Raw genomic sequence first — 13,001 nt, forward strand, 5'->3', positions numbered from 1 at the left:
CTCATGTATAGTTATCCCCCTGCCTCCCTTAATGATAACGATACATGCAACAAGTGTAGTTTATTTGCTAGGTTGGAGGCAGGTCTAAGTGGGTTAGATGCACGGCTCCGCGCTATCGAAGCTCAGACAGCTATGCTAGTTAGCCCGCCCTCTCCCGTAGTCGGCGCGGAGCTACAGTCAGCTGTTAGCTGTGCCCGCGGTAACCGTGCAGCCGGATGGTTGGGTAACTGTTCGCAGGAGTCGTAAGTCTACACAGAAGCCCGCTGTGCACCAACCACTTCACGTTTCGAACCAGTTTCCCTGCTCAGCGACACACCCGCTGAGGAACACACCCTGGTTATCGGGAGCTCTATAGTCAGGAACGTGAAAATAGCGAAGCCACGGACCACCGTCGTGTGCCTCCCGGGGGCCAGAGCGGGCGGCGTGGAGTCTTGTTTGAAGCTGCTGGCTAAGGATAGCGGAGATACAGTCAGATTGTAATACACGCCGGTGGTAATGACGCCCGAGCCCGCCGCTCGGAACTCACTAAAATTAATGTGGAATCGGTGTGTGCTTATGCCAAGACGTTGTCGGACACCGTAATTTTCTCTGGCCCTCTCCCAAATTTGCAGACAGACGAATTGTATAGCCGAATGTCGTCTTTCAACCGCTGGCTGTCGAGGTGGTGCCCAGCGAATAATGTGGGCTACGAGACAACTGGAAGACTTTCTGGGGAAAACCTGATCTGATGAGGAGAGCGGCATTCATCCCACGTTGGACGGAGCGTCTCATTTCTGCGAATATGACCAAGTTGATCACCGGACTTAATCTATGACAACCCAGGGTTCAGATCAGGAACCGGGAGCAGAGTTGTAGTTTAACACCCTTCTCTGCTCTTCCATTCAAGCAGTTACCCACCCTTGACTTTAGAGTAGAGACTGTGTCTGTCCCACGGCCACTTCAATTAAATAAATCAAAAGTAAGCAGAAGAGGAGTCGCACAATAACCTTATACAAGTTAACACAATTATTTCAGCAGTGCAACAAAATAGGTCTATTAAATGTGGTCTCCTAAATATTCGATCTCTGTCATCTAAAGCTGTGTTACTGAATGATTTAATATCAGATAATCACATTGATTTATGTTGCCTAACTGAAACCTGGCTGAGCCATGAAGAATATGTCTGCCTGAATGAATCGACTCCTCCAAGTCATATTAATACTCACATTCCTCGAGGCACCGGTCGAGGAGGTGGAGTAGCAGCCATCTTTGAATCGAGCCTATTAATTAATCCTCAACCAAAATTACACTACACCTCATTTGAAAGCCTTGTTCTTAGTCTTTCACATCCAACCTGGAAAACACTACAGCCAATTCGATTTGTGATTCTGTACCGCCACCAGGTCCATATTCAGAGTTTATATCTGAATTCTCAGAATTTATATCAAGTTTGGTTCTTAAAACCGATAAAGTTATTATTGTTGGAGATTTTAATATCCATGTGGATGTTGATAATGATTGCCTTAGTGCTGCATTCATCTCCTTGTTGGACTCGATTGGCTTCTGTCAGAGTACAGAAACCCACTCACAGCTTTGGCCACACGCTTGATCTTGTTCTTACTTATGGCGTTGACATTGAGCATTTGAACGTCTTCCCACAGAATCCTCTTCTGTCAGACCACAACCTCATAACTTTTGAATTTATACTACGAGTGTACTCCGTTAGTCAAAAGTTTTACACTAGATGTCTAACTGATAGGGCTGTAGCAAATTTTAAAGAAGCGATTCCTTCTGTATTTGATTCGATACCACGTCTCAATATAACAGAGGACTCCTGGTCTAACTTTAGTCCGTCCCAGATTGATCATCTTGTTGACAGTGCCATAGGCTCTCTGAGAATGACACTGGACTCGATAGCCCCTCTGAAGAAGAAGACAGTGAGGAAGAGGAGGTTTGCTCCCTGGTATAACCCTCAGACCCGCAAACTAAAGCAAACGTCACGAAAGCTTGAGAATATGGCGTTCAACTAATCTCGAAGAATCCCGCTTAGTTTGGCGAGATAGTCTTAAAACATATAAGAAGGCCCTCCGTAATGCCAGAGCAGCCTATTACTCATCAATAATAGAAAAAAATAAAGACAACCCCAGGTTTCTCTTCAGCACTGTAGCCAGGCTGACAGAGAGTCACAGCTCTGTGGAGCCGAGCATTCCTATAAACCTTAGTGGTAATGACTTTATGAACTTCTTTAATGAAAAGATTTTAACTATTAGGGACAAGATTAATAATCTCTTGCCCATAACCAGTGCCAATCTGTCCTCAAGTGGAATGGCCTTGGAAACCGCTGTATGCCCTGGTGTATATTTGGAGGATTTTCTCCTATCAACCGTGACCAATTATTTTCAACGGTTTCTACTTGAACACGTCTACCTGTCTCTTGGACCCCATCCGACGAGGCTGCTTAAAGGCGTTTTGCCTTTAATTGGCGGCTCTCTATTAGATATTATCAATGTGTCTCTGCTAACAGGCCACGTACCACACTCCTTCAAGGTGGCTGTTATTAAACCTCTCCTGAAGAAGCCCACTCTGGATCCAGAGGTATTGGCTAACTACAGACCGATCTCTAACCTCCCTTCCTCTCCAAGATCCTTGAGAAAGTGGTCGCAAATCAGTTGTGCGACTTTCTACATCATAATAGTTTATTTGAGAAATTTCAATCAGGATTTAGAAAACACCACAGCACCGAGACGGCACTGGTGAAAATTACAAATGACCTCTTAATGGCAGCAGATAAAGGACTCCTCTCTGTCCTGGTCTTGTTAGACCTTAGTGCTGCATTCGACACCATTGACCATGACATCCTGTTACAGAGACTGGAGCAGTCGATTGGCATTTCAGGCACGGCACTAATTTGGTTTAAATCCTATTTATCAGATCGATCTCAGTTTGTATTTCGATAACCACTAACGTTAATCACGGAGTTCCACAAGGTTCTGTGCTTGGACCAATTTTATTTACCTTATACATGCTTCCTTTGGGCAATATGATCAGAAACACTCCATAAACTTTCATTGTTCTGCAGATGATCCTCAACTATATTTATCGATAAAACCAGAGAGGAGAGCAACCAACTCTGTAAATTCAAGCATGTCTTAAAGACATAAAACATGGATGACCTGCAACTTCTTGATGTTAAACTCAGACAAAACCAAGTAATTTTAATCGCCCTGAGCACCTCAGAGATCAATTATCTGGTGATGTGGATTCTGTAGACGGCATTGCCCTGGCATCCAACACCACTGTAAAGAATCTTGGCGTTATCTTTGATCGGGACTTGTCCTTTAACTCCCACGTAAAGCAAATCTCAAGGACTGCATTCTTTCATCTACGTAATATTTCAAAAATCAGGCACATCTTGTCTCAAAAGATGCAGAAAAATTGGTTCACACTTGAGACTGGATTACTGCAACTCCTTATTAGCAGGCTGCTCTAATAAATCTCTTAGGTCCCTCCAGTTGATCCAGAATGCTGCAGCTCGTGTTCTCACTAAAACTAAGAAAAGAGATCACATCACTCCTGCACTAGCTGCTCTGCACTGGCTCCCAGTAAAATCAAGAATCACTTTTAAAATTCTTCTCTTAACCTACAAAGCCTTGATTGGTGATGCTCCATCATATCTTAAGGAGCTTGTTGTACCATATTGCCCCACTAGAGAGCTCGCTCACTAAATGCGGGACTACTTGTAGTTCCTAGAGTCTTAAAAGTAGAATGGGAGCCAGAGCCTTTAGTTATCAAGCTCCTCTTTTATGGAACCAGCTTCCAATTTCAGTCCGGGAGGCAGACACAGTCACCTCGTTTAAGAGTAGACTTAAGACCTTCCTCTTTGACAGAGCTTATAGTTAGGGCTGAATCAGGTTTGCCCTGGTCCAGCCCCTTGATATGCTGCTATAGGCTTATAGCTGCCGGGACGTTTAGGATGCACTGAGTACCTATCTCCTCTTTTTCTCTCCTTAAGGATGAATTTTCATCTCAATCACACGTTACTAACTCTGCTTTCTCCCGGAAGTCCTTTTGACTTTACGTCTCATGGGGTCATCGACCCTATGAGACGGCATAGATCCTATCTGCCTGATGGATCGTCTTGGTCGTGAATTCCTGCTCATGACTACGCCACTGTCCTGTTGAGACTCCGCCCACTCCTCCCCACCGCCATCTGCCTGATGGATCGTGGAGGTCTCCATCGTGGAATATGCCTACTATGAACTATTCATACACTCTGTCATATTCATTGAATGTATTTTAACTCTAAATCTGTCCTTCTGTACACATTACATCTATTGCATCTGTCCATCCTAGGAGAGGGATCCTCCTCTGTTGCTCTCCTCCAGGTTTCTTCCCTTTTTCTCCCCCTGAAGGGTTATTTGGGAGTTTTTCCTGGTCCGATGTGAGGTTTTGGGGCAGGGATGTCTATGTGTACAGATTGTAAAGCACTCCGAGACAAATTTGTAATTTGTGAAATTGGGCTATACAAATAAACTGAATTGAATTGAATTGAATTGAATCCAAGTAAAACAAAGTTGATTTAAAGCTGCTAAAATCAAGATTTTTGATGTATTAAATGAATAATGAGACTATTTACTCGATAGGATTAATAAAGTGTCATATTCATTGATTGCGGCACTAGATAAAGAGTTGTAAGGACAGCTCAGGACGCTGAGGACTGGCTGAAGAGGAAGTGTCGGTGACTGTGTGGATAACTAATCACGGAGGAGGAAAGTCCTCCGCGTGGGCTTATCTCTCTGCTGCCACGGCAACGCACGGCAACACGCGATACAACATCCCGTCTCATCATCATCATCATCTTCATCTTCGACGGCTTCGGAAAGCAAAAAAATCTAAAAACTGATCCCGTTAAGCAAATATGTAATGCCAATACGCATGCTGGTCTTTTTCTCAAATATTAGTTTTCCAATAGTAATTCCTATTTGCTTTATGGTCTGTGTGACTCTAAATGGACCATAATGTACTAAATGATGACATCATGCTGTATAGAAGAAGACTTGAAACTAGAGACTGAGACATAAATGTTTACAATGTTTACTGAGGGAATACATCAGGAGAGAAGTAGAGTCATTTTTATAGACTTCTATACAACCAGAGGAGTCATCCACTGGTGGTCAGTAGAGAGAATGCAGCTTTGACACATGAAGTATAGACTTCTATACAACCAGAGGAGTCGCCCACTGGTGGTCAGAAGAGGGAATGCAGCTTTGGCACATGAAGTATAGACTTCTATACAACCAGAGGAGTCGCCCACTGGTGGTCAGGAGAGGGAATGCAGCTTCGTGACATGAAGTATAGCCTTCTATACAACCAGAGGAGTCGCCACCTGGTGGTCAGAAGAGAGAATGCAGCTTTGACACACAAAGTATATACTTTTATACAACCAGAGGAGTCGCCCCCTGGTGGTCAGCAGAGAGAATGCAGCTTTGACACATGAAGTATCGACTTCTATACAACCAGAGGAGTCGCCGCCTGGTGGTCAGTAGAGAGAATGCAGCTTTAACACATGAAGTATATACTTTTATACAACCAGAGGAGTCGCCCCCTGGTGGTCAGTAGAGAGAATGCAGCTTTAACACATGAAGTATATACTACTTTACAACCAGAGGAGTCGCCCCCTGGTGGTCAGTAGAGTGTTGTGATATGTAATTAAGTTAAGAGAGGTGAAATATGTATAAAGCCCCAAATCTACGACGAGTGTCCGGTGTGTTCCTTCATAAAGTCTTCATGGCCCACATCTGGACCGGGATCCTGAAGGTGAATGGACGTTGGGCTCTCCGGTCTTCATGCACTGATGGCGCCAATGGCGTTCTGTATTATGCATAATGGCGTTCCGACGTGCGGACTGGAAGAGTCTTCTGATTGGAGGACGACCCGCTCTCCCTCCACAGGATGTAAGAAAATGCCTTAACATCTTTTATTGAGTTATATTTGAGCCTTTTGGTCTCATCTGAGTCAAAGGAAACTATTTCAGTCTATTTTTAGTCCCTCGACTTTAACCAGAATATCTTCAGTGTAGACCTGATATGTCCCAGATGTTTTAGTTAAGTATTAAAACTACATTATTTTATGCCGACAGTTGGTGTTTAATGAAGTCATGGAAGAAAAGCCCGTTGAGGAACGTCTCCAGTCGTAGTTTATATTCACTGCTCAAAGCTTAATTATGTTTTTTTTGGTCAAATTGATGTAAAAAGCATGAAACCGCAGCGATAAAGTTTTGTGACGCGTGGGGTAGCGACTCCCATCCTCACGGCAGCTGGGGGAGTTTTGTCCCATCGGCAACACGTAAAGTCTAGAAAGCGGCGGCTCGCTCTTTTGTCTCGTGTCCAACGCGACAATGTGTGTGAATTCCTCTCCGCGGCTATAAATAGAACATCTGTTTCCCATAGTTCCCCCCAACCAATGCATGGGAGCTTATGGGCCAAGATGACCCCTTTAGCTGGGGGGGGGGCATCTCTCACGAGCACACTGCACCTCATTGGGGGGGCCGCATGACCCCTGACCCCCTTTCACGAGAGAGGCCTATTAGAGAGTGACCAGGGCCCCGGCTCACCAGCTGTCCCTTGGAAAAACCCCAACATGCATCTGTCTGCAGGCTCTCGCCCGACGTGGTGCGTGGTGGAGATCAAGACTTTCACAGGGTGAACAAATCTATGCGATTGATTGATATTCCAGAACTCCATCATATCCAGTTTCATCTCTCGGGCCTCTCAAATTCCTCTTGCTTTTCTAGAAATTACCCCAACTGTGTGGACGGCCGACACCACGCAGCACGCTGCCGTCCGACTGACATCCAGACGATTGTTTCATGTTTCCATAAATACGCCTGATGTCACATTTCTGAGTTTTTTTTCCTCTTCCAAAAAATAACGTAAGAGTCCCAGGCCAAGGCCACGGACGCTGGAGGCCACATTACTTCCAGGGATAATTATTATGAGATTGATGGGGGAGGGGCTTTCTTCAATGCTTCTTTATTTATTATCTGTACTCATTCAGACCCGGTCCAGGATCCCGGTCCAGATGTGGGCCATGAAGACTTTATGAAGGAGCTCACTGGACATTCGTCATAGATTAGGGCTTTATTCATATTTCACCCCTCTTAACTTAATTAAACATCACAAAGAGGAATAACTATTGGAAAGTTAATATTTGAGGAAAATAATAGCTTCAGGGTTTTTTGGAAAACACCAAATTGTCTGGGTGACCCCAAACTTTTGAACGGTAGTGTATAAATATGAATGCAAGGAGCTCAAACTTCAACATCGCTTTCTCTTGAGTGGTCAAGTGTTTATGTGAGAGACCCATTTCAACAACTTCCACTTTAAGTTAAATCCATATGCTACCCAAACCTACAAATGACACCATGAAACTCCATGAGACAAACTAATAAAGTAAAGAAAACAATAAAGCCCCCCAACCAGCTCGCACGGGGGACCAAAATACTAATTTACACGCCACTTGTTCACTTTTAAGCCTATTGGTGCCTGTGTTTTATGTTTGATTCATTTTTATTTATTTTGAAATGTCTTATTTTACATTAGAAATGTCCCGTCGTAATGTTTTTATACATGTTCTTTTATATTTAGCATTTTTATTTCTTTCTTATTATAGTATTATTTCTAAACTGTTTATATTTTGTACTTTTTTCTTTCTTATTTGTTTGTTTCTTATTATAGTATTATTTCTAAACTGTTTATATTTGTATTTTTTTCTATTTCTTACTATAGTATTATTTCAAAAATGTTTATATTTTGCATTTCTTTTTCTTTCTTAATTTAGTATTATTTCTAAACTGTTTATATTTTGTATTTATTTCTTTATTTATTTCTTTCTTATTATAATATAATTTCTAAACTGTTTATATTTTGTACTTCTTTCTTTCTTATTTGTTTCTTTCTTATTATAATATTATTTCTTAACTGTTAATATTTGTATTTTTTTCTCTTTCATTATAGTATGCATGTTTTTTCGGTCGCTGCTGTACTGACTGATGAGTCGCCAACTTCATTTCGCTGTATGTCTTTTTTATTTTTACAATGACAATACACTTCCTTACGTTACCGAACAATCAGAGATCATCTCTAAGTTAAATACATCTGGTTTGCTTCGTCGTTTATTAAACAGCCGATATAAGACACCCCCCCCCGCCAGTGTCTGTCTCTTCTCCTGATGTCCAGACATCTTACACTCACTTGAAACTTTCCATTTCTCTCCGTTTCTGTCTCCGTCTCCGATCGTAAATCAACAAGTTACATAAACTGCCTTCAAGTTGGTTTCCACCGTGTCACACGGGACGCCCTCTCAGTCCAGGACAGGGTGTCACGCAGCCCCGATGGTCTCAGAGGATCGCGTGGAGCGGCTTTAAACTCTTTTCTACAGGTTTATTTTAGTTTCCGTGAGTCTCCGTCTCCCGCGATACGACTATCTTAAATCAATTCAGACTTTTATTTGAAAACACAAAGCAACACTTCCTATTCGCTCACGTCTGCATTAGGGCTGCAACAACGAATCGATAAAATCGATAAAAATCGATTATTAAAATAGTTGGCAACGAATTTCATTATCGATTCGTTGTGTCGCGCGATTATTACGGCGCTCAATAAGTCACGGAGTATAAACAAAGTTGAGTTGAGCGCAGAGCAGCGCAGGAGAAACAAGAGCGGAGCGGAGGGAGAGAGCATAATGCTGCGTTGTTAGAGCCAATCAGCGCTGAGCTGCTCCTCTGTTGATGAATCTAATTGGCTGCTGCTGCTCACGTGACGCTGGATGCGGAAGTCATTCACGTAGTCGGAGACATTCACGGAGCTAAGTGCGCCTCCGGGTGACGTCATGAACCCAGACACCAGGGCGCTACATGTCACGACGTGTGTGGCATTTCCACAAGAGTATAACGTAGAAAACGTGGTTATTTATTCCGTGGCGGATAGCGGAACATATTTTTCCACGGACAAGGCAACGGAGATAAGCCACGACGCCACTCGCTGTGAGCGCTGCGCTGCGCGTGCAGACAACATTTAACGGAGCGGAGCAGCGCGTGAGCTCTGATCGCTCTTTTAATGAAGTATCGATACTAAAAATATGCTAAATCACATCGTTTTTAACGTACGGGTACTTTGTTAGTATCGCTACACCGTGCAGCGTGACAGCAGCAGATGTAGCGGGCTAACATTCAAGCTAACCTAACTTCCCAAACGCTGTGGACATCTGAAAGCTGATTGGCCGAGACGCGACACGTCCATCAAAGATGTTTTATTGTGAAGAGCACCCCATCACATTTTTTCCGCGTCTCACTGCAATCTCAACGGCAGCGGGCCAGGTGAACAAAATAATAAATCGTAACGCGTCTCTGGTATTGTTCAGGGGGCCACATGGGGACCACTGCTCAGGAGAGGAGAGCTGTCAGTCTGTTTGTGACGGTTCATCACCATGGTGACCAGTGAACAGGTTCATCCACATGCTGACCAGTGGATCTCCAGGACCTTTCCATGACTTTAAACCAAATTTCCATGATTAAACATTTTGTGAAAACTCTGTCTATACGTGACAAAGTGAGAAGATGTAGTATTTAAAATAACAATGAGAATTCCAAAGCATACCGTATATATACCGTGTAAATTAACATTTGAATAAAACAAATTCAGCTCTTCTATTGTATTATATCCACATATATAGTTTATAGTTCTTAATTTATAAATGATATGTTGTCTAAATATTTGTCGTCGTTGTTACTTTATCACTTTATTACTATTATTATTACTCACTATGTCGGATAAGAGACAAACATACTATCGATCTTCTGTATGTTCCACAAATGGGAAATTGACAACAAAGATGACTTTGACTTTACTCATGATTATTTATTAAAAAAACTAACCAATAGTCATCTCTATTAGAAGATATTTGGTCAAAACACACGGTGGTATTTGAGGTATTTGAGGTATTTTCTCCATCCCACAGAAACCTGTGTAAGGCTTAACATTGTATTTTTGTTCAACAACATGCAATAAATAAATCTAAATACATAAGTATAGCTGCAGTATTGCTGTACCAATCCCAGCCCTGCAGTGTGCACAACATCAGTGGAGAGCTGATGCCACCCTTAGAGACAAGAGGAGCCGCCGCCGGAGAGAGAAGCCGTCAGGAGAGGACAGACCTGAGCCGCTGTGTGCTCTGTGTGAATGAAAGCCAGACAACCAAATGAGCAAAAACCATGGCAACCAACATGCCATCCCATTGCCTCCGCTCCCATGCGAGTGTGTGTGCCGCGTTAGTGTGAAACGAACCGGAATCCAAGACAATTTCACACCAATTATTTAAAATAACCCGCTCAGTGCTGAGGTCCAACACTACTGTGTGTGTGTGTGTGTGTGTGTGTGCCTCAGGGTTTTCACCTCAGGTGACCTTTGTCACCTCTGAACATGGCTCCAGACACAGGTGTGTGTAACAGTAGATTCATACATCACATATGACATCAAGTACACAATCCAGCAAAAGTTGTAGCAATTTTTGGTTGTTTTTTATATTTGACGACCTGCTGCTGCTGCTGCTAAAATATTCTGGAACATATTCGACCGCACGCACACACACGCACACACACACACGCACACACACACACACACACACACACACACACGCACACACACACGCACACTCACACACACACACACACACACACACACACACACACGCACACACACGCACACACACACACACTCACACACACACACACATGCACACGCACACGCACACACACTCACACGCACAAAGCGAATCCTCCACTGCTGCAGGATGTCAGATAAAGCTACTGGCCATATGCTATAGGTGTGTGTGTGTGTGTGTGTGTGTGTGTGTGTGCATGGTGCAGTGACTCGTTCTTCAGCGTAAATACTGCCAACACACACACACACACACACACACACACAGTATTATTGTGCTAGATGGACATGAGGAGAGAGAACCCTCTTTCTGTCTCTGAGCTCAAAATGGCTTCTTGTGGTGTTCCACGCAGCTCGTTGCACAACAGGAAGGGACACTTGTGAACGACGATGCAGCTTCGGCTCGCAGGACATTTGGAAACCGCTCGAGGAAGACGACCACGAGCTCTCAACCACTATTTTATGTATTCCTTTACACACTAATAAGGTCTTATTAATAAAATCCTGAGTAGTTTCCGGACCATCGTCGCTGCCATCTCCGCATCACCGTATATTATATTAAAAAAGGTAAAACAACCACTTGAAAGAGATACACTGTATATGTTTTGATAAATCAACAACTTCCCGTGTTATTGAAAACTATTCACGTAAATATAATATTTAAAAAAAGAAAAGAAAACCAAATGAATACATTGAGATTGAGTTAACAGGATTACTATGTGTAATTTAAAACTATCCAGAACTGCACATACTAGCACCATTCTGTATAGTGTATTCATTTATATTTTTTATTTTTCTCTTTGTTAATATAGTATTATTTCTAAACTGTTAATATTTTCTCATTTTTTTCTTTTCTTATTATAGTATTATTTCTAAACTGTTAATATTTTGTATTTTTTTTCATTCTTATTATAGTATTATTTCTAAACTGTTAATATTTTTTCATTTTTTCATTCTTATTATAGTATTATTTCTATAAAGTTAATATTTTTTTCTTTCTTCTTATAATATTATTTATAAACTGTTTATATTTTTTATTTCTTATGATAGTATTATTTATTAACTGTTAATATTTTTTATTTTTTTCATTCTTATTATTTCTAAAAAGTTCATATTTTTTTCTTTCTTCTTATAATATTATTTATGAACTGTTTATATTTTGTATTTTTCTCTCTCTTATAGTATTATTTATAAACTGTTTATATCTTGTATTTTTCTCTCTCTTATTATAGTATTATTTATAAACTGTTTATATCTTTCTAGGCACAAATGGCAAATAAAAACTTGAACCTTAATCTTTCCTCTCAAACTGAATGTACGACAGATATAAATACGAAGTTAAAAGAGAGATGAAAATCTAATGACTGCTTCAAACTCATACTTCCACACGCTGCCGAGCGTCTACTTCAGGATTCTGTGAAAGGGAAATACATCCAGATGAAACGTTTACATCATGAAAGCCAGAGTCCTTCATCTGACCCGACGCCATCGCATCGTCCGTGTTCTGGTCTCATGTCACAACGACCAGAAACCAAAACCCTCAATCGGATCCAATCGGCAGCGAGAATGTAAATTGATTTCCTGATCTGAGCATTTAATTGGATGTGGAGTCGGTGAATATCTGCGGCTGGAAGACTTCAGAGGTGACAAAGACCTGTTACTCGCCCCTTGGCTCGTCTCTACTCCGTTAAGATGGGGGGAGGGAGGGATGAAATTTCACAGCAGAGAGAGAGGAGGAGGAGGAGAGAGGGAGAAAGTGTGGAGCCAAACCACTTGTTATGCACATTTCCCTTTTCAGTCCACCCTATTTGGGCTAAATAAACGTGGGTCTGTCGCGCTATTGTGTGTGAGGCACGGAGGGAGGTGTGTGTGTGTGTGTGTGTGTGTGTGTGTGTGGGGGGGGGGGTCCTCAAGCTAAACACTTGTCAAGGAAAATTCCTGAAGAAAAACACTTTTTGGATGAATGCCCTGATATCTCAGCCCCATGACTGTATTTCTTGAGAGAAAAAAAATCTTGAGAAAACAAGAGTTACATTTCTTTTGCAGCGGCATACCTCAGAGCCCTCCCCCCCCTCTCTTCCCTCCAAGGGGGGCAGGTGGCAGCTGCTATGCCCCCCCCCCAACCCCTCCCTCTCTGGCTGCCTCAAACACGAGCAAGGCTTTGAGAGGAAAAGCCATGTGGAGGTACCCATCACTTCCAACTGCACAGAACACACACACACACACACACACACACACACACACACACACACACACACACACACACACACACACACACACACACACACACACACACACACACACACA

The 13,001-nt window shown here is 42.4% G+C and overlaps 1 protein-coding gene across 2 annotated transcripts in view; it reads right to left on the reverse strand.

Moving 5' to 3' along the window:
- LOC130206041 (neurocalcin-delta A) overlaps positions 1-13,001 on the reverse strand; it is a 64,481-nt gene that overhangs the window by 21,967 nt on the left and 29,513 nt on the right. The window lies entirely within an intron of this gene.

The sequence above is a fragment of the Pseudoliparis swirei genome, chromosome 16 (assembly GCF_029220125.1).
Source record: "Pseudoliparis swirei isolate HS2019 ecotype Mariana Trench chromosome 16, NWPU_hadal_v1, whole genome shotgun sequence".
Taxonomy (NCBI): domain Eukaryota; kingdom Metazoa; phylum Chordata; class Actinopteri; order Perciformes; family Liparidae; genus Pseudoliparis; species Pseudoliparis swirei.